General features: G+C 26.0%; 1 long non-coding RNA gene across 1 annotated transcript in view; it reads right to left on the bottom strand.

The window, feature by feature from the left end:
- The window catches only part of LOC107453389 (uncharacterized), a 212,756-nt gene extending 196,005 nt beyond the window's left edge, over positions 1–16,751 (bottom strand). The window contains exon 1 of the long non-coding RNA XR_001585319.4: positions 16,618–16,751. This is a non-coding gene — a long non-coding RNA (uncharacterized LOC107453389). The remainder of the gene's footprint in view (positions 1–16,617) is intronic.
- Between the last annotated feature and the right edge of the window lie 4,048 nt (positions 16,752–20,799).

Genomic DNA, 20,799 nt, shown 5'->3' with positions numbered 1-20,799 from the left:
TTTATTTTTTTGTTTATTTCATCCTAAGGTTTACATGTAAATTTGCTTAGTATTGAATATTTCCATCATAATCCATTTTTAATTATTTTAAATTATATATTTATACTAGGACTTTCCTTAGACATTTTTATTTAAATTTAAAGCACGAATTACATCACCCTGATTTATTTTTCAAAGAAAAATTATCGAAGAAGGTTTAAATGGTCGATATGGATATTTAAAATGTTGTTTAATATGTTTAATGTATGAAATTCTGTTTTATGCCACATAAAATACGCACTTCTTATTTTATTTACTAGAAAAATTCCATTAGTTCCGTAAAAAATAAAAAGCGACTTACAACAATGCTTATATATATTTAAATTTCGCCTCATTGTTTCCTTTAAGCTTAAAAATCTCTAAAAAAGGATTTCAAAATCAAAATTCGTTTTTTATTTCAGGTATCTTTGCATTTTTTCATATATTTCGCCCGATTCGATAGTTCCATTCGAAAGTGAATAAAATGAAAAACGCATTTTTTGTACATCAAAAATTTTATTACTTTCCCGCAAATATATCATTTTTAAGGAATTGCACTAGATTTTATTCCATTTTAAAGTTCTTTTTATGCGGAGTATTAAATAATGTATCGCAAACAAACCTTCGTTAGAATTGAAATTCCAATATTTGGTTTGCTTTTGTACGTGGTATTGTGTTGTGGCAGTCGCTCTGCATATTTACTTCTCAAGTAGGCATCGAATATACAAAAGTAGAAGCAAGCAGCAGAAAAAAAATAAAGGATTAGAGCTGTATTCTTTTGAATATTAAATTGAGCTTGTCGAGTTACTCGAATGCGAATTTAAGAATAAAAGCGAGCAAACGGGAAATACCAATTTCGAGGCTGATCTCTAATAATCCTTGCTTCCTGGATTCTCTATTACATCTCGAACGAAATTCTCTATTCTCTACAAATGAGATATAGAAGAAAGGCTTGAATGAAAAATAAGGCTCCATGAAATCGAAAGAAATATATTTAATATATGAGTAAAAGAGAGATGATGTGTATGACTTTGGCTTATTAAATTTTATATAAAGATATTTCAATTTTGTGAAGAAATTGTGGGTAAGGTATTGTAGAAATATCTTAACAATACCTTATCCGCAATGCTACACAAATTTACCCGCAATACAATGTGGAGTAAGGTATTGTTAGAAATTTCTCTGAAAAAAATGGTTAAGTTGCAATTTATTTAATTGTTATTTCACCATATTCAAACAAAACAGTCAAATAACCTTAAGATACTATTCGAGCATTTAACTGTGAGAAAAAACGTTTATTAATTGCTTTCACCACATACGGTTAATCAACCTATTTTTAGAAATTTCTCGGAAAAATGGTAAACTAACAATTTATTTAATTATTATTTTACCATATTAAGAAAAAACAGTCAAATAACCTTAAGATCGTGCTCAAGCTGTTAACTGTGAGAAAAATCGTTTATTAAATGCTTTCACCACACACGGTTAAGCAACCAGAATTTTAACACACTAATTAAGCCCACCTAATGAAGCAGCTTAGTTTCTAGCATCTGAGAGGACTAATCCAACAGTATCATGACCAAAAGAACTGGGATTCGAATCCCAGCGTTGACAGTGTACTAGTATGGTTTTATAACCATACTAGTTGTTTATGATTTCAAAACCGTAAAGGAAAGAAATGCTCTTTACGTAACTTTAAGTTGGATGGACAGAATGTAGCAGTTTATTTTACCATAGTTTTAGAATGGAAATTCTTATAGAGTGTATTGCGGTGAATACTGCAGTTCAAAATTAATACACACACACACACACACATATATATATATATATATATATATATATATATATATATATATATATATATATATATATATATATATATATATATATATATAAATATATATATATATATAAATATATATATATATATATATATATATATATATATATATATATATATATTTATATATATATATATATATATATAACTAAACTATCTATTCTAAACTATCTATCTATCTAAACTAACTATCTATCCATCTAAATTATCTATCTAACTAAACTAAACTAAACTATTCATGTAAAGGATAATTACATTTAAGAAATTAGATACAAAAAATTGTTAAAATATAAGATTTTGACAATCTTATATTATCTTATATTAACGTTTTTCTTTTTTCGAAACTAAATGAACAAAAAATGCTTTGCACTGAAAAAGAGTTTAAGTCATATTATTTAAAAGCAAGAAAATCTGCAAAAAGATATTCTGGAACTGATAAGAATGTATACACTATAAAGTTATGCATTTAATATCTTATATAAATTTATTTTTTATTATAACGTATACATTTGTTTATTATACATTTGTTTATACGTAATTATTGCTATTTACGTATAAATTTGTTTACTGTATAAGATTCTTATCTTAAAAAGTTTGTGAAAGCCTTATTAAATATGTAAGCCCTTAAATAAAGCAGAAATATATATAAAAAATTTTTTAAATGACTTGTATTAGACAAATATTTGCATTTAATGCAAAAAATGTATTCTACTGCATTTATATCACATGTTTTAAAAAATAAACTTATTTTTTACTTCAGTTTCCTTGTGGTCTTTAATTATTGAAACTTAAAATTCTTTTAATGTTTCAATACGCTGTTCAAATTAAAATATAGTTGAATTTTAATGTTATATTTGTCATATTTATTGGATAGTTTGATAAGTATTCGAGATTTTCAGATAAATCAAGTTTATTTTCTCTAAATCTTAATGAATTAAGAAATTTAATGCTTCAAAATTTACTACTTAAAAATATATATGTAGTTTAACTATTCATTTGAAAATTTTTTAAATAAAAGCAACATAAAATAGACTTAATAAAATATATTTTCTGTCGAAAAACTAAGAAAAAATTTACGGATAGAATAAAATTTTTAGATTTGAATAATAAATAACAAAATTGTATGAATTACATTAATAGAAATCAATTTGGTTTCAATTTTTAATTTTCTGAAACTCTAAAAATAATGTGCAACTGCATGGTTTTCAGAAAATATAAGTTTAAGAACTTAATAGTTTCCTATTCTTACAAATTTATTTTCTTTAAAAAATTTAGAAATGTTTACAATTCTAACTGTCATGATTTTTAATTTTTTTTTCATTTTTTAATTAATATTTCTTATAAGTTTTAAAACAAGTTTAATAAAAAAAGATCCTAAACATAAAGAAGTCTTTTAATTTTGTCAGTTTACTATTTAACTATTATTTGTCAGTTATGTGATAAAAAAAATGAAGAGTAAACAAAAAAAAATTATTGCTTTGCTGATATTTAAAACAAACTCATTTTCCCGTACACGCTTTAAATATACGCGTTATAATTTTTTTTCATTTATAGTTATTTATTTTTTAGCAGCACTCATATTTCTAGAAACATTTTACTTAATGCAGGAAGCCCGAAATCCATATTTTCAATTGAAAATGGCATTAGCATAAAAAATAGAACACGGCATATAATCCTTACAAAGATCACTAACCCAGCGAACTTTCACAAATGTATCTTAAAAACTCTTTTTTTTCAGGCTATGAAAAAACACAAAACAGTTTGCCAAGAAAGAAAAAAAAAAACAGCCACGTGGCAGGCTCTCTTCTAGTCGCGTGGATTCAACACTCCTTCTCTTATTTCTTACTCGCCAACATTTTTTTTTTCATAAATACTGCCATATTTTGACAGAGGGGCCTTCTAAGATAGCAAACATTCGTGTTCAGAGCTATTATCTAAGGGTTCACGAACCGATGAACTCAGAGAAGTAGAGATGGTGAGATGTTGGGATTTAATAGTGATGGGGAGAAAAAACTAGGATGCCTAGTTCAGTGAACGAATAGTATCTGCTCGACGACTTTTTTTTTTTAATTCCTTAGGGTAGGGAGGAGAAAGATTCGATCTTGGTATAGTACCCTAGTTTATAAGATTTGAAGTTCGATGACTGAGGTTATGTGGTTTGGTTTTTATTGAGTATTGTAATCTTCATGTTTTCCGTTAAGTTACGAAAGCTTTTGGTTCACTAATGTATGCTAATATATTCAAAATTCAGCTGCATACAGCTGAATGTGGCATATTAGTGATATCTGAATAATATCATTTTTCTAGAGGATAATATTTTTCTTAAGTAAAAGTATTTATTATCTGTTAAAAATAACAATTGAGTTTTACAATTAATACTTTGTTGGCCGGTAATTTTTGCACTTAAACTGTGTAATGTCACCGACTGTTATTTGGTAATTGAATTTGGAAGTAAAGTAAAACTTTCTAAATATTAATTTCATGCCCAAACGTTGTTGACAGCTGACGAGTTAATTTGGCATCGTTAGTGTAATGAATGACGAATTATCTGTCAGCGCGTTAGGGCGTGAAAAGACGAGTTGACTCTTACGTCAGAAGATGAGATATTCATAAACCAACACTACAAATATTTCGTCTTCAATAGTTATTAAAATATTTCATGTTATTTCAACTATTAAAAAATTTCTACTATATAAATCTATTGTTTTCTCTTTCAATAATTATTAAAATATTGCATTATAATACTATTCTCAAACTTATTTAACGCCATACGTAAGACTAACAATACATTTTTCAATTAAGTGTTAAGTGTTCATTTTATACCAGTAGTACAAAACATATACATTCTTTTATAGTAAGTATAAGAATATTCTATTATCATAAATTTAAAAATTATATATTATTTTTCAATAATGGAGAAAATATATTTTATTAATTACAAACCAATTCTGTTCTACTTCAGTAATTATAGAAGAATTATATTACAATAATCAACAAAATATTCTATTTTTTCTCAGCAATAAAAAAATCTACTTTTCTTATTATTGAGCTATTTTATTATAACTCAACAACTTCAAAAATATTTTATCTAAATAATTACAAAAATAATCTATTCTACATGAATAACTATTAAAGTAGTTGATATTTAATGTTTATATAAATACTTCATCGTACTTTAAAAAATAATATGTATGCTAATGTTTATTTCGATATCGATATTAACTTAGATATCAAGAAGAACATGTTTAAAAAGGCCAAAGATATTTATTAAAGTAGTTTTTTTTTCTCATACCTTTTAAAGATTTCAAATGTTTAAATAAATTGTGAGTCAAAATTCTTTTTATCTTCAACAAGTATAAAAAAGCACTAAAAACTAAGATTTTTCAATAAATTTTATCTCATTTAATAATTCTTGCAAAAAAAAATTTCTTTCCTACTTTTAATCTTGTCATTCTTTTTCTGATTAGTTTTTCATAAAAATGGTTAAAAAGTCAGTCGCATTTATTATCCGTGTTCACTGTAAAAAAATTAGAGATAAGATTACTGCATAAAGTACCGGCACTTTGGGTAAAATGGATCCGTAAGATCCATTTTATAGTAATATCCATTTTTACTGTAAGTTATTATACTATAAAATATTATACCATAAATTTAACAGTAACATTTATTTAATTAGAGTGATTTAGTGATTTTGCAGTTGTGGCTGCTGCAAACATTATGGTATATCAGGTTTTTATTAAGTAGCTTGTTCCTGTAAATATGGATTTTACAATAAAAATTGTTGAAAGCCGGTACTTTTTACCATAATTTGATCCAGAATTTTTTACACTATTTAGGAACACTGTAAAAAATCAGGGTATGTACTTCAAATAATATTTAATGCAGAGTTTAATTTAAATAATAGTCTGTTCGAATTTGATTTAATTGCACTTACTTACTCTACTATTGTACATGCTACATAGTAAAAAGTTTGAAAACATATTTTACTATATCGAGTAAATTTGCAGCATCCTTAATTAAGTGCGAATTTAAGCCATTTTATCCTGCAAGTCCGTCTTCCTCTTGCGTCAAATGTTGTTCAATTTCGATACTCATCATGCACCTAATTAAGTTCCGAGCTAATATTTCTGCAAGATATTAAGGTGTTAAGATATTAAGGTGCAAAATATTATAGTTTTAATAGATTATTACTGAAATTACGATTCAAGATTAAACTGACTTTTCTTGGAAACATTAAAGTTATTTTTTCACCAAAGTTGCACATTTTAATAAATACGAACGTCGAATACTTCTTTTATACTATGCGAATACCAAACGAATTTACGTTAAGAAATAATTTAACTGCAACTTCTAAATTTATAAGTCTCAAACACTAAATAAACTAAAAGAACTTGATTCATTGAAACAAACATAACTGATTTGAAAACATTACAAGGGTAAAATTGCTACATCGGTTCTTCTTTCACGCTTTATATTATTCCAATCATTCAAAATCTATGGATTTTAAAACCCAACTTCTTTTGAAGTCTTCTTTAGAGATCTTAGTAAATATTACTTGAATGAATAATAGACAGAGACTAAAAATTAAGTCTTGATTTGAAAATCTTCCTCAATGAGAAAAGTGCTATGAACAATTAGAATGTTTTATCTCCGAAAGTTAGACCTGGAAATAACCACTCGCCATGTGGCGAGTCAATAAAAAGGAGGCCAACCTAAATTAAATAAACAACTGGTCACTTCTTATTTTTTTATTGCGCAGCAAATTTTCTTGCATGGTGAGTTTAGTCAGCATTTTTAAAAAAATTTTATCGCATTTTTATGATATTTTATTTTTTAATTAATTTTTTTATAGCCGTAGATTGATTCTAATATGAATAGTTTTTAAGAAAATATAATTCAATCCAAGCAAAAAAAAGTTAAAAATGACTATTAAATGAAAATGACGTATAGGTACTGGTCACCGACTCATTCGGTATGATGAAAAAGTGGTTGCTAAGTTGTTAGAGTCAGTACCGGCCACTGGCTATTTACAGAAATTTTAAATTTTCAGGTTTACTGAAAGTGATAGGTAAATAAGAACTCTTAGAGCTTCTTCTATTATTTTTAAAAAATTTTCATTAAAATAATAATTTTTTTGCAGTATATAAATTAAGAAATATGTTCATTCATTAAACTAAAAATAGATAAACTTATTTTTTTTGTTGATAAATAATAGACAAAAGTATATTTTTCGCATTGGTTAATCTAGCACGCTCATATTGATTTCATTCATATTAATTCAAATTGCATGGATTTTAATACTTAACTTTTTTCAAAACTTTTTTAGGGAAAAGACTGAAAATAAAACCATTATATGAAGATCTTCTTCAACGAGAAAAGTAGTTTAAAAATTATAATATCTTATTACTGAAAGTGACTACTTAATAAGACTTTTTAAAGCTTCTTTTTTCCAATTTTTTAGAAAAAAATAGTTGCACTGCAATTTTATAGTTTTATAAATTAAGAAATATCCTTTTATAAGCTAAAAAATGCTAAACAAATTTTTTTAGCAAATAATTAAGAGCTTTTACAAAGTAAAATTGTCGCATTGGTTTATCTAACACACACAGATTACTTTCCCACAATTCAGTTCAAAGCATATGGATTTTCAACCTCAACTTTTTTGGATATCAAATGATATCAAGGCCTTATTTCAAGTTTTATCACTAAAAGGTTAGTAATAAGACTCAAAATAAGGTCTTGATTTGAAGATTATCCTTATTGAGAAAAGTAATGTAAAAAATTAGAGTGTTTTATTACTGAAAATGACTAAGTAAGTAGGAACTCTTAATGCTTTTTCTACTTTCCAACTTTTTATGTAAAAAAATATAATTTTATTACTGTTTATAAATTAAGAAGAATTTTCATTTAATTAACTAAAAATGATAAACTAATTTCTTTTTAACAAATAATAGATAACTTCACAAAAATGGAATCGCCGTATATGTTAATCTAACACGTTGGCATTAATTGCATTCAAATTACATGGATTTTCAAGTACAACTTTTTTTTTAAAATTTTTTTGTGACAAGACTGAAAATAAGGTCGTTATTTTAAAGATCTTCCTGAATGAAAAAGGGCTGAGCGAAATTAAAATATTTTATCACTGAAATTGGCAGATAAATATTAGCACCAAGCATTTTATTTTACTTCCATTTTTTTTCCTAAAAAAATTTATTACTATTTCTAAATCAACAAATGATCTAAGCATCCAATGTACTAAAAAAATCTGTTAAACTTATTTCTTTTTAACAAACAATTAATCTCATCACTGATCGGAGAACTTCACAAGAGTGAAATTGCCGCATCGGTTCATCTTTCACGCTCGCCTTGATATCATTCCATTCAGTTCAAAGTCTATGGATTTTAAAAGCTCAACTTCTTTTGAAGTCTTTTTCAGAGATCCTAAGCAACAATACTCGCAGAGACATATGGCACTAATAATACGCAAGGACTGAAAATAAGGCCCCGATTCGAAGATCTTCCTCAATGAGAAAAGACCGAGTTTATTGCTGCTAACATCTTGGTCTTAGTACTTTATCTTCAATGTACTTCTTTTCTCTTCTTATTTTTTGAACCATCTTACTTTTGGAAGACGGAGTTTTTGAAGAGTTATTGCGGTCAATAATCGATTTGGACAATTATAAGTCGAGGGTATAGATGGGGGTTTTTGAGCAACCCCCTCTGACTTCCCTCATTCACGCCACTGGAATCGCATTCTTATCTGAAAACTTTTCAGAAGGCATGGGTAATCGAAAGAAGTTTGGAAACTTTGTGTTGGATGAAGTAACAGATGCGGCACCAAAGTCATTATTGTTTTTTCTTTATTTTATTGAAACGTAACCAATCAGCGAAGTAAGGGTAAAAATAACTATGTTACGCAATCGCTAAGTTAATTTATAATATGTGTTTTTAATGTAATAAAATAAGGAACTGCTTTCGTATTTTGTTTTACATAATTAAATAGTTTTCATAAATTAAATCACCATATAATTTGGAAAATTTTCGAAATGCATGGCATTTGGAAGAAGTTTTTAAACATAATGTAGGGCAGAATAACGATACAGAATAAAAATCATCCTCATCATTATTTTTTTCCTCTATTTTTTTCGAAACATAACCTATCAGACAAGAAATGGACAAGAACTAACAACGATACACAATTAATTTCCAAGTTACTCTATAAATTATGATAAATTAAAGTATACATCAATCTTTATCTTTCGGAATTTTAATTATTTCCATAAATTGAATCTGTAGCAGAAAATAATCCGAAGACAAAGGGTTTTTTAAAAATAATTGTAAAATTTCTATTGAATAATATAAAAATGCGTTATTAATGATTATTTTAGTTTATTGAAATAAAACAAAAAAATAAAGTTGTAAATAATTACTAATTTTACAGAACTGAGTGATAATGTATTATTTCATTGTTTCTTCAACATTTTAAATTATTTTTATGAATTTAACCATGTTATGATCTAAAGGATTTTCATCAGTCGAGGGTAATCAAAAGTTTGCCATTGTATGAAGTAACTCATGCATTTTAAAATCAGTTATGAGTATTATTTTTTCTTTGATGAAATATAACTTATTTTTAAAGTTAGGGACAGAAGAAAAGAATGACAAATGTAATTGACACAAAGTCATTCCAAATAATAAATTGGCAGCCTGTTCCGTTATTTTAACTTACCGTGTGAAATATGTTTTGCAGATCGAAGATAATGCTCATCTTTATTTCAGATTTACATTTTAAAATACTTTTAAAATCGTTTATTAAATATACATATATATATTGCGTTTGAAACTATAAAATCTACCAGAACAAATCTATCAAAACGAATGTATCAAAGCAAATTTACAAAAGGAGATTTTTTACATTTCGAAAATTACTTGAAATATTTTATCTATTAACCACTAGCTACTAATAACTACTAAAAATGAAATAAAAAAATTTTAATGCGTGGTAAATTTTGCAATAGATTAAATGGCAGATTTTGAATAAAATGCAATTTATATAATAAATTGCGTGTAAGACCATTTAAGAACTAATGGATTTTAATTTTAGAAACATTGTAATTTACATAAAATGTCGGCAAATTAATATAATTTATTGTTAAAATCTAGGTTATTTTAAAATGTTTTAATTGTTCAAAATTTATAATTATATGGTATTTTTTATTCAAAAATATTAAAATAACAGCGCTTAAAAAACGACCAGAATTTTCAAACTGGGTTCGTAAAGACAAGGAATAATAATAAATTATTTTATAAGGGATTATTGGCAAAGTTTTCAATGAAATGCTTAATTACATATAAGTAGACGGATTTCACTCAAGTTTCCTTTAACACTCAAATAAATCTGAAGTTTTTCTTTGACAATTTTTAAATAAAAACACTTGTTCATTTCACATTGATTACGGAAACATAAATTATTGAAAATTTAGATTTGTGCAAAAATTCGTTCAAAAATTATTAAAAAAATCGAAGAAATTTCACTAAATTCATGATAATGGATGCAACTAAATAAAAAAACGCTTAAGCAACAATAAAAAATAAATAAATGAACAATAAAAATGAAATAAATGTCAAACAATTTCTCATTAGATTTTTAATTTGGAAAATATTTTGTTTTCGTATTTTCTGTAAAAATTATATTAAAAATTTGGAATTTATCATTCCAAACAATAGAATTTTGACTGAAATATTTTACTTTAAAAAATACAAAGATTTAACTTAGCCCAATTAGCCAGAGTACCTTAAATTGCAAAACCAGACACCTTCCTACTCAAAATTTCATAATGTTTATTTTTTATTATTTTTTAACAAGTAAACTTTTCCGTCTTTTGCATACAAGAAATTTACATCAAATTTAATGAAATTATGTTTTTGTTAGCTGAAAAACTGATCATTTTCGAAGTAAATTACATACCTGGTACACTCAAAATCGAAAATTGAATAACTTCTTCTTTCACGAACCTCAGTCTTTTATAACTTTAAAATACAGTATCTTAATGTCTCTTAAACCAAAGAGGCTTTTTGTCCCATTTAGGGTAAATTATGCCAAAAAATCAGGTTCTCCTGAAAGTTTTATTTTTAGAAATGCCCGAGTTTGCAACTAAACTTAACTATTCGTGTAAATGATAATTACATTTAAAAAATTAGATACAAAAATGTGTTAAAATATAAGATTTTGACAGTCTTATATTAATCAAAGTAATATTTTATTCAGGAAAATTAAATAGATATACCTCCTGTTTTGTACTTTAGTGATTGTTTTACTCATAAAAAGTCATTTATTAGTCATCTATTACTATTAATTAATAATTTTTTTTCCCTGCATCTTTTAATCAGATTCAAGGAAAATGTATTCAATTAAGGTCTTTAACGAATTATGACATTATTTTTACAGTTTATTTGATTGCAAATGAGCAATTCCTTTTTTGCAACTTATTGAATAAAAATATCTATTTGTTTGACTAAATCAAACCATACATAATATTTTACTTATTAAGGTGCCTCAAAACATTTTTAGATAGAAATAGTTTTTAAATTCTATGTAATTTACATGTTTTGACGTACAATTTTAGCAAATAGGAAATTTTTCCACAGGCCAAATGTTTAAAATGATATTAATCAGTAACTACTAATTAGTATACATAATTATTTATTTACATCAATGTTTTCAGCATAAATTTTCGAACGTCTTTTTATTTCATTGGTGAACATTAAACAATAGATACTCTCTAATTTTTGTTCTAATTTAAAGACTTGAAAAAATAAATTATTTACTAAATTAAGCTATCTAGGTTATTTAAAAGAATTTTGCAAAAAAGTTTTAAGAAATTGAAAAAAATTTTCATGTATGAAATTCAGTTAACTTCTAAAAATATTTGTATGAAGCATTTTAAATGAGGAATAAAAAAGCTTTTCATGTAGGAAATTTACTTAACTTTTAAACATACTTGGATTATGCATTTTAAATGAAGAATAAAAATTTCTTCATGCAGGAAATTTACTTAACTTTTTTATTCCGATTTAAAGACTTTTACTAAGTTAAGCTATCTAGGTTTCTTAAAAGAGTTTTGAAAAAAAGTTTTAAGAAATTGAAAAAAATTTTCATGTATGAAATTCAGTTGACTTCAAAAATATTTGTATAAAACATTTTTAATGAAGAATAAAAAAACTTTACATGCAGGAAATTGACTTAACTTTTGAACATATTTGTATTAAACATTTGCTAAATAAAATGGAAAAAATTTTTCACAAATAAAATTTACTTTATCCAATGAAATGTTCATAATAGGTTATGAATATTAACAAAAAAAATTTACAAGAATAAGTCAAGACGTTGTAAGGGTCTAGACATAAAAGGCCGCCTGTGACTTTTTGGTCGTTCACACCTAGGCATTTGAGCGGAAGATTGGAAGGAGGCTAAAAACTCTTAAGAGCTCATATAAAGGGGGGAGGAAGAATGGCACACAATAGGTCTGTGTGCCACACACCCGGCGTTTAAGAAAGGATGTGCCAAAATATCGCACGCGACTCCTTATTCAAGATTTTTTATATTTATCACTGATATGGGTTCACTGATCTTACATAAGATGTGTATTTAACTCAATAACCCAATTTAGGTGACAATCACAGCATGAATATAACGAACGAACTCAGTATGTTTTCAGCATCTCAACGTGTCACAACATTTAACTAAGGTTCAAAACCAGCAATTTGAGGTAAGAAATCGTATCATTTTGTTTACTAGTTGTTGAATTCATAATTTTGTTGTTGTCATGTATTCTTTAATTACATTTTTGCTTGTATGAGTATTGGTAATTATCTTGCATTATTAAAAAAACGTATGACTTTTTAATCGTTATATTCATGCTGTGATTATTTCCTACAGTGTAAAATATTTCAAAACAAGTTACGCGTAAAAAATAACGGCTCTTACATTGCCGATACTCTTAATCGTTAAATCCATTTTTACCGAAATATGCTATGGAAAAAAAAATTGGATGGTTCGAAAATTTTGCTGTAATAATAACCACAAAATCATTTTAATAAAAAAATTACTGCGAAAATTACAGTTTATTTTACGGTTAAAATGTGGTTTACAGTAAAAATGAATTTGACGGTAAAAATGAATTTCACTGTAAAAATGGATTTTACGGTAAAATTTATTTTATTGCTGATGCACCTAAAGTACCAGTACTTCATACCGTAACTTGATCCGGATTTATTTACAGTAAAATCATGGTTTTAATTCTATAAATTGAATGTTATGACCCTTTTGAACTTTATAGTTTTAAATACAGTAAAATAATATATTTTATCATCTAAAGGTAAATCTAAACAAAAATTTAAGCGTCATTTTAAAATTAAATAGTTTGCTAGGTTAAAAAAAAAATAGGATTTTGAGTTTCTTGAGATGTGAATTCATTTAGAGCTTATATTTTTATGTTTTTTACAATTTAATAGATTTAAATTATTTATTATAGAATATTAAATTCATTGTCTATGAATTAGTTATGATGCAATATTTATGTGACAGTCGAAATGTTAATTGATGTGAAATACTATTGCAAGTTCCAAAATATAAATTAATATGAAATACCAATGTAAATGCTGAAATTACTGCTATAAAACTGCTACACTGTAACTGATGCTTAGTATATCTGTGAAAATGTTATTATAAATTTTAATGTACATATAAAAAGGTTAATTGACTTGCTATTGTAAAGGTTTGAATTTTTAATTAAGTGGAAGATTAATGTAGCCTTGGTTATAGAAAGAAATTGTCTATTTTTTTAAATCAATGCTTATATTTTATAAAAATTATGAAAAATTAAAATCTCTCAGCACAAATTTGTACATATAAGACAATATTGGTTAGATCTCAGAAAATGCTAAGCGCAAAAAATATTAATCTGAACAAGGCAAAAAAAGAACTTAAGGACCATGTCAATGTTTTAAGCGTCAAATATTTTATTTTTATTAAAAATTAAGTTATATACCACATTCCAGACTTTAAAATTGCTTTATGTTAAAAATATTTATTCTTTATCATGCTTTACCTGTATTAACTGAGTCCAACGATATAGATCCTACCAAAATTGCTGTTTCTTTATTTTTTCCAACTAAACTAATTTGTCACATAAGTTTAATTTCTCACATAAAGAACCAAGTTATTTATTTGCAATTTTAGAATTTTCATTGCAATTCAATGTTTTAGTCTTGATTTTTATGAAATATATATTCTTTGCTTATTTTTCTTGGATCTGTAAACATGAATACTTTAAATAATGCCGAAATATTACTGCACACAGTAATTTAATGAAAGATTCACAATTCCTTGCTTAATCATTATAAAATACTCTTTCAATCGATGATGTTTTATGAAAATATTCATAAATAATTTCTGTATTTATATAATTTTATTACATTGTTTATGTATTTTATGTTATATACCTGTTTTCCCTATCTTTATGTTACATGCTTTTTAATATTTTCTAATTAAATATTATAAAGCGCATGAATTTTTAATGTTGCAAAATTTTTATTGATTTTTATTATGCGTGTTAATACAAATATAACTTTGTGTGGTGCAATATGTTTTTTTTCAAGTAGGTTTCTTTTTCCAAATAGATTTCTTTTTTCAAATATGCTTTTTTTAATTATGCACAAAAATTACTGCACTAAGTAATTTAATGAAAGATTCGCAATAAAAAAGAAGATTCATAATCGAAACTAAAACAATTCATATATTTTTATGCCACAGTACATAAAAAGTAAAATTGTCAAATAAATAATAGAAAATTACCTAAGCAAAACTGATTTTCTTTTCTTTTTATGCTTTTTAAAATGTAATGAAAAGGAATTAAGTAGCAAACATTATTGTAATCTGTAGCATTAACCTTTATTATTTTGTTTTATTTCACACCTTAAACGTAAACGTGATTACAAAAAAGGGTATTTTTTTAAGCGATTTAGCTAACAAATTTATAGTTTGTTTTAAAGTCTTCTTGTGGGAGAAAACTTTTTTTTAATGCAATTCGAGAAAATTTTTGATTTTTCTATATTCTCCTAATTGTTTATACATTATATTATATGATGACTTTTGACTGCCTACAGTGCTAACATAATTGTAAAGTTGAAAAACTTATGCTCATTCAAAATATATACTTTGATTCCAACTCTTCACATTAAAAATCTTGAATTCCTAATGGAAATTTATTTTTAATCAAAATATTTCCAATTTTAAAATTTTTAAAAAATTACTACAATTTCTGAATTTTGTAGCAAATTACCAAATTTACGACAGTTTAATAAAAACTCTAAATCCATCTATGACTAACATATATGTCGAATTTAATCTTCGTTGACTAACTTAATTAAAAATATTTTTTTCTTCATTGTATACTAATTCCCAAAATAACTGTATTAAGGGGTTCAATATGACATAAAAAGGTAATCATTCGATTTCCCAACATTTAAAATCTGAAGAAATCCAAATATTTGAAACTTCAAAATTTTTAAAAAATCGCTACTATTTCTTAATTTAGTAGCAAACTATCAAATTTGAGTCTGTTTTATAAAATCTTCAAATCCTTCTATGACTAGCATCTTTGTCAAATTTAATCCTCGTTGACTAATTTAATCAAAATTAAATTAGTCAAAAAAAAATTTTTTTTTCTTCATTGTTCACTCATTATCAAAATAACTGTATTGAAGAATTAGCTATGACATAAAAAACTAATCACTCGATTTCCCAACTTTTAAAATCTGAAGAAAGATTTTCCAATTAAAAGTCAATATTCAGAAATTTGATTAAAAAAAATTCTTTATGCTCTCAATAAAGTTCTATATATTTGCAAATGAACTCGATAATTTTATTCATATTTATCATTAAATGAAAGTATCATTTAGTAATAATTCATTAAATAATTTTAATAGTGTAAAATTCAAATTGTGAGGGGAAAATTTTAAATTTTGATTTTTAATTTAATTTAGATTATTAAAATGTCAAGTATTACTTTCTACAAAAGATGTATAGCTTACATTTCATATGAAGTTTATTTATGCCAACATTTATCATATAAAAATTTAAGCTATTTTTATAAATTAGATTTAACTCGATGATTTTTTTTATATTACTTGAGTAGATAAAGCTTGCTTGACGTCTGACATTAAATTTTCTAAAGATACTTCACTTTAAAAATATGAATTGAACTTTAACAAAAAAGTTTAATTTAAGTCTCTAATTTTTTTGACTTCTTATAATATTATGAAACGTCAAATAAATAAAAAGTGTTACTTGTGTATTTTGATATTATACTTTACATGAATAACTGGAAAAAAAATTATGTGCTTCTTAAAAACTAATTCCTTTCTAATTATGTCTTATATAATTAATTACAGTCTGTAATTAATTTAATTTAATTTCAGATTCCTTGTAAAACAATTATTTTTGCGCAAAGAACGAGTTAAAAAAAAATGAAAATATCCTAATTAAGAGAAAAGTTTAATTTTTTGTTTTTTTTTTCTCCCGAAAAATCGTTCTCTATAAATTTTTAACTCAACTCCAGAGAGAGCATATTGCGCATAATAAGAAAGGGTTAGACTGTCATTTTTATGAGCAAGATTTGCGCAAACTCCGCTGCGTAAGACAAGGTTCTCATTTCCGATTTGAGGAGTGCCAAGTTTAAAATGGAGATCGTTACCTTTACTTTCTTCATCTTCTTTAAAGGGGCACTCTTTGCATCTTCAACTTCGTCGCATTCACCATGGAAGCCATCATCCTAATCGATGACGTCACAGCCTAGGCTTAAAAACACCATTTCACAATGGCCGCTGCTCGAATCCTGTGCTGCCATCTATTGGCTGCGCGATAATCAAACCACGCCAGGTAATCAGCATAATAGCTTCACCCCTTCTCCTATTAAACTCTTTCGTTCCGGCATTATAAAAATGATGTAGGGAACCATTATGGGCTGGCTTAATGGAGTTTGGATAGGGTCGTTTAACGAAATTTGTAACGTTAAATTCTAGAATAAGAGGGATCTATATCGATTGTATTCGCTAGAGCGTACGTTTAGAATGTTGATTTCCATACTTGTTGACATTTTAAAACTGTGTTTTTAATGCATTCCATTTGTCTTGTGGTGGCAGCACGTATGGATGGGAGTGTATAGAGAACGCTGTTAATCTTTTGTAAATGTAGGGATTATTTAGAGCTAATGTATCGTGTAATTTGTAGTTGTTTTATCTATGCAAGCCAGGCGCTTGCACATCCTGTCGTCTGCCGTTTAATTCGACGTCAAAAAAATCCGATACATTATACTGTGTAAATCGATATTTTTCTTTTAACTCCGCCCATTTTTGCATCTTCCAAACATTTTGAGAAACGCTAGAGTGCGTTTTGCCTAGAGAAGCGTTTTTGCTTATGCCTTCTCTTCTCATTTCAAACTTTTTTATTTTATTTATTTATTTATTTTTTTTATATTTTTCGCTCGTTACTACTTTTCTCTTTTGGCAAAAGTTTTAAAGCGGGTGAAATGGAAGTTTCTTTTATTATTATTTTTTTTTGTTCCTAAAGCTTTTTCTCGATGTTCTTTTTTAAAAGGATAAAATTCCGTGAAATAGGAACGCGTATTTTTTTTTTCTCTTCACCCTCGAGGAATTATGAATTTTTCAGGATTTCGATGCGTAAATCTGATAAAACAGGGATTCATAAAATGATGAGTTATCAAAAATGGATATATGAAAGAAACATTGAACTAAAACACCGTTTTATTTCTTTTTTTGGATGGAATATATATATTTTAAATAAACAAAGCCTAATAACCCAGTCGTATGAAAAGTATTACAAACTCATCTTTTATAAATTTATTTTATGAAAGATAAGGAATATTCAAATGCAAAATTTACTGGAATTCATGAAACAAAAGAATGTTTATAAAAACTAAATCGAAATTACTTTTTTATTGCGCTTGTTATGACAGTAATTAAATACATAGTTTTCTAATTTATTGTACGAAATATATAAAATTTAATATAAAGCCGCAACATTAAATTATTCATTTTTAAAATATTAAAACAAGGCTTAAATAAATTCTTTATTTTAGTCTTATTCTTTTTGTTGAACTTCTAAAACATCATAGAGAATTCTCTAAGTTTATAGTGCATTAATAGCAAAACGTTATTGAAAGTATCAGAGAAATTAAAATTTAGAAAATATTGTTTTCATCGATATAAAGCAATAATCCTTCATAGTTAAAAATAAACGCAGTTATTATCAACAGGATTAAGAAAAATAAGAATTACTGTTACTGAAAATTTTTTAGCTTAATATGTTAATTCGAACTGTTAAAATCTGAAGTGAATATTAGTTTTATCGATCACGAGTGAATGTTTCAGAAAATGTTTATTTTTAAGTGAATAGTGTTGTTTCTAAAGTATTTAATTTATTTAAATTTATCCTACTGTGTAAATTTATTAGAAGATAGATATATAGCTAATTCCCTACTAAATTGAGGACGCGCTAGATAATGTTTTCGAAAAACATAAATTTTCTGTTTGATGATTAAATGACTGAAAAGACAAATTGTTAAAAAAAAATAAAAATTGAAAAAAAAATATGTTTTGTCTTTAACTTTCGAACATCTGTTCGATGATCTTTTTGGATCATGACGTTATTTTTTTTAGTTATCTCCTTTAAATGAGGATTTATAAAAAGGAAGAGACAGAAGGAAAATACCTCAGTCATTTTAAAACACAGCATTACTCAACCCACTAAAAATAAGATCACGCTGTTTTTCTTAGTTATCTCCCTTAAATAAGGATTTATAAAAAAGAAGAGAAGGAATTAAAATACTCGAACTTCAGTCATTTTAAAACACAGCATTACTCAACCCACTAAAAATATGATCACGCTGTTTTTCTCAATTATCTCCCTTAAACAAGGATTTATAAAAAAGAAGAGAAAGAAAGAAAATACTGGGACTTCAGTCATATTAAAACACAGCATTACTCAATCCACTAGAAATATGATCATGCTATTTTTCTTAATTATCTCCTTTAAATAGGGATTTATAAAGAGGAAGAGAAAGAAAGAAAATACTGGGACTTCAGTCATTTTAAAGCACAGCATTACTCAACCCACTAAAAATATGATCACGTTGTTTTTCTTAATTATCTCCTTTAAATAAGGATTTATAAAGAGGAAGAGAAATAAGGAAAATACTGGGACTTCAGTCATTTTAAAACACAGCATTACTCAACCCACTAAAAATATGATCACGCTGTTTTTCTCAATTATCTCCCTTAAACAAGGATTTATAAAAAAGAAGAGAAAGAAAGAAAATACTGGGACTTCAGTCATATTAAAACACAGCATTACTCAACCCACTAGAAATATGATCATGCTATTTTTCTTAATTATCTCCTTTAAATAGGGATTTATAAAGAGGAAGAGAAAGAAAGAAAATACTGGGACTTCAGTCATTTTAAAGCACAGCATTACTCAACCCACTAAAAATATGATCACGTTGTTTTTCTTAATTATCTCCTTTAAATAAGGATTTATAAAGAGGAAGAGAAATAAGGAAAATACTGGGACTTCAGTCATTTTAAAACACAGCATTACTCAACCCACTAAATATATGATCACGCTATTTTTCTTAACTATCTCTTTAAATAAGGATTTATAAAATAAGGGGGAGGGAAAGAAAGAAAATACTGGGACTTCAGTCATTTTAAAACACAGCAATACTCAACCCACTAAAAATATGATCACGCTGTTCTTCTCAATTATCTCCCTTAAACAAGGATTTATAAAAAAGAAGAGAAAGAAAGAAAATACTGGGACTTCAGTCATATTAAAACACAGCATTACTCAACCCACTAGAAATATGATCATGCTATTTTTCTTAATTATCTCCTTTAAATAAGGATTTATAAAGAGGAAGAGAAAGAAAGAAAATACTGGGACTTCAGTCATTTCAAAATACAGCAATACACAACCCATTCCGAAGTAAGCTTTAAAAGTCTCTTCACTGCAACTACACGCGAAATGCGGGAAAAAAAATCTCAAGTTCACTTATGATAGTTACTTTACGAGGAGTTGTCGGCCCGCACATACTTTTAATTCTCACTAATTTATTTTTCTTAATTTAAACCTTGTAAATCCCTCAAAGTATATGTTTCAAACATTTAAAGGTTCAGTTATTTATGTTAGAAAATCGAATTATCAGCCGTGGATGACCAAATCATCATTTTTTTTACATCTAATTATGAATTATTACTTTATTGTTGCTGTTATTTCAACAACAAAAAAAAAAAAAAAAAAAAAAAGACATGTTTTTATTTGAAAACTTTTAAAGAAAATTAAATATTAGATCAGCGTGTTTATTGACCTTTAATTCTAATTTTTTTTTACGAAGAATAAAAATAAATTGAGATTTACCGAAGTAAAATATAATGAAAAAATTTAAAAATGAATATATGTATTAAAAGAAGCCTTTATACAAAGTTTTTATTTAGAAAAAAAAACTGTTATTTACAAAACAGAAGAATATTTTATTTCTCCTTTGCTTTATTTTAAGAATTTCTGTATTCTATTACGGAATATTACAAACATTATGAATTATTAAAATAATTTTATAACACTTCTGTATTTATAAATAGTTCGTGAAAAGTATACGTTTATTTTACCCTAGATGTAAGTACTCGTAGTATTCTTTCTGTAGCGTTAAAGTGAAGTCGTTACAAATAATTCGTTATTATTCATAAAATGGATTATTTTAGCCCTTACACTTTGATATAAAGTATGGTTAAAACTACCGGAATAGGAAGGACTGGTTCAATAGGAATACCAAAAAGCTCGGTTAATCTTAAACTATAAT

Source organism: Parasteatoda tepidariorum, chromosome 1 (genome assembly GCF_982258835.1).
Source record: "Parasteatoda tepidariorum strain Cologne lab strain chromosome 1, Ptep-v5.0, whole genome shotgun sequence".
Classification (NCBI taxonomy): Eukaryota; Metazoa; Arthropoda; class Arachnida; order Araneae; family Theridiidae; genus Parasteatoda; species Parasteatoda tepidariorum.
The sequence above is the reverse complement of the archived record's forward strand: the minus strand, read 5'-3'. Positions and strand labels throughout refer to the sequence as shown.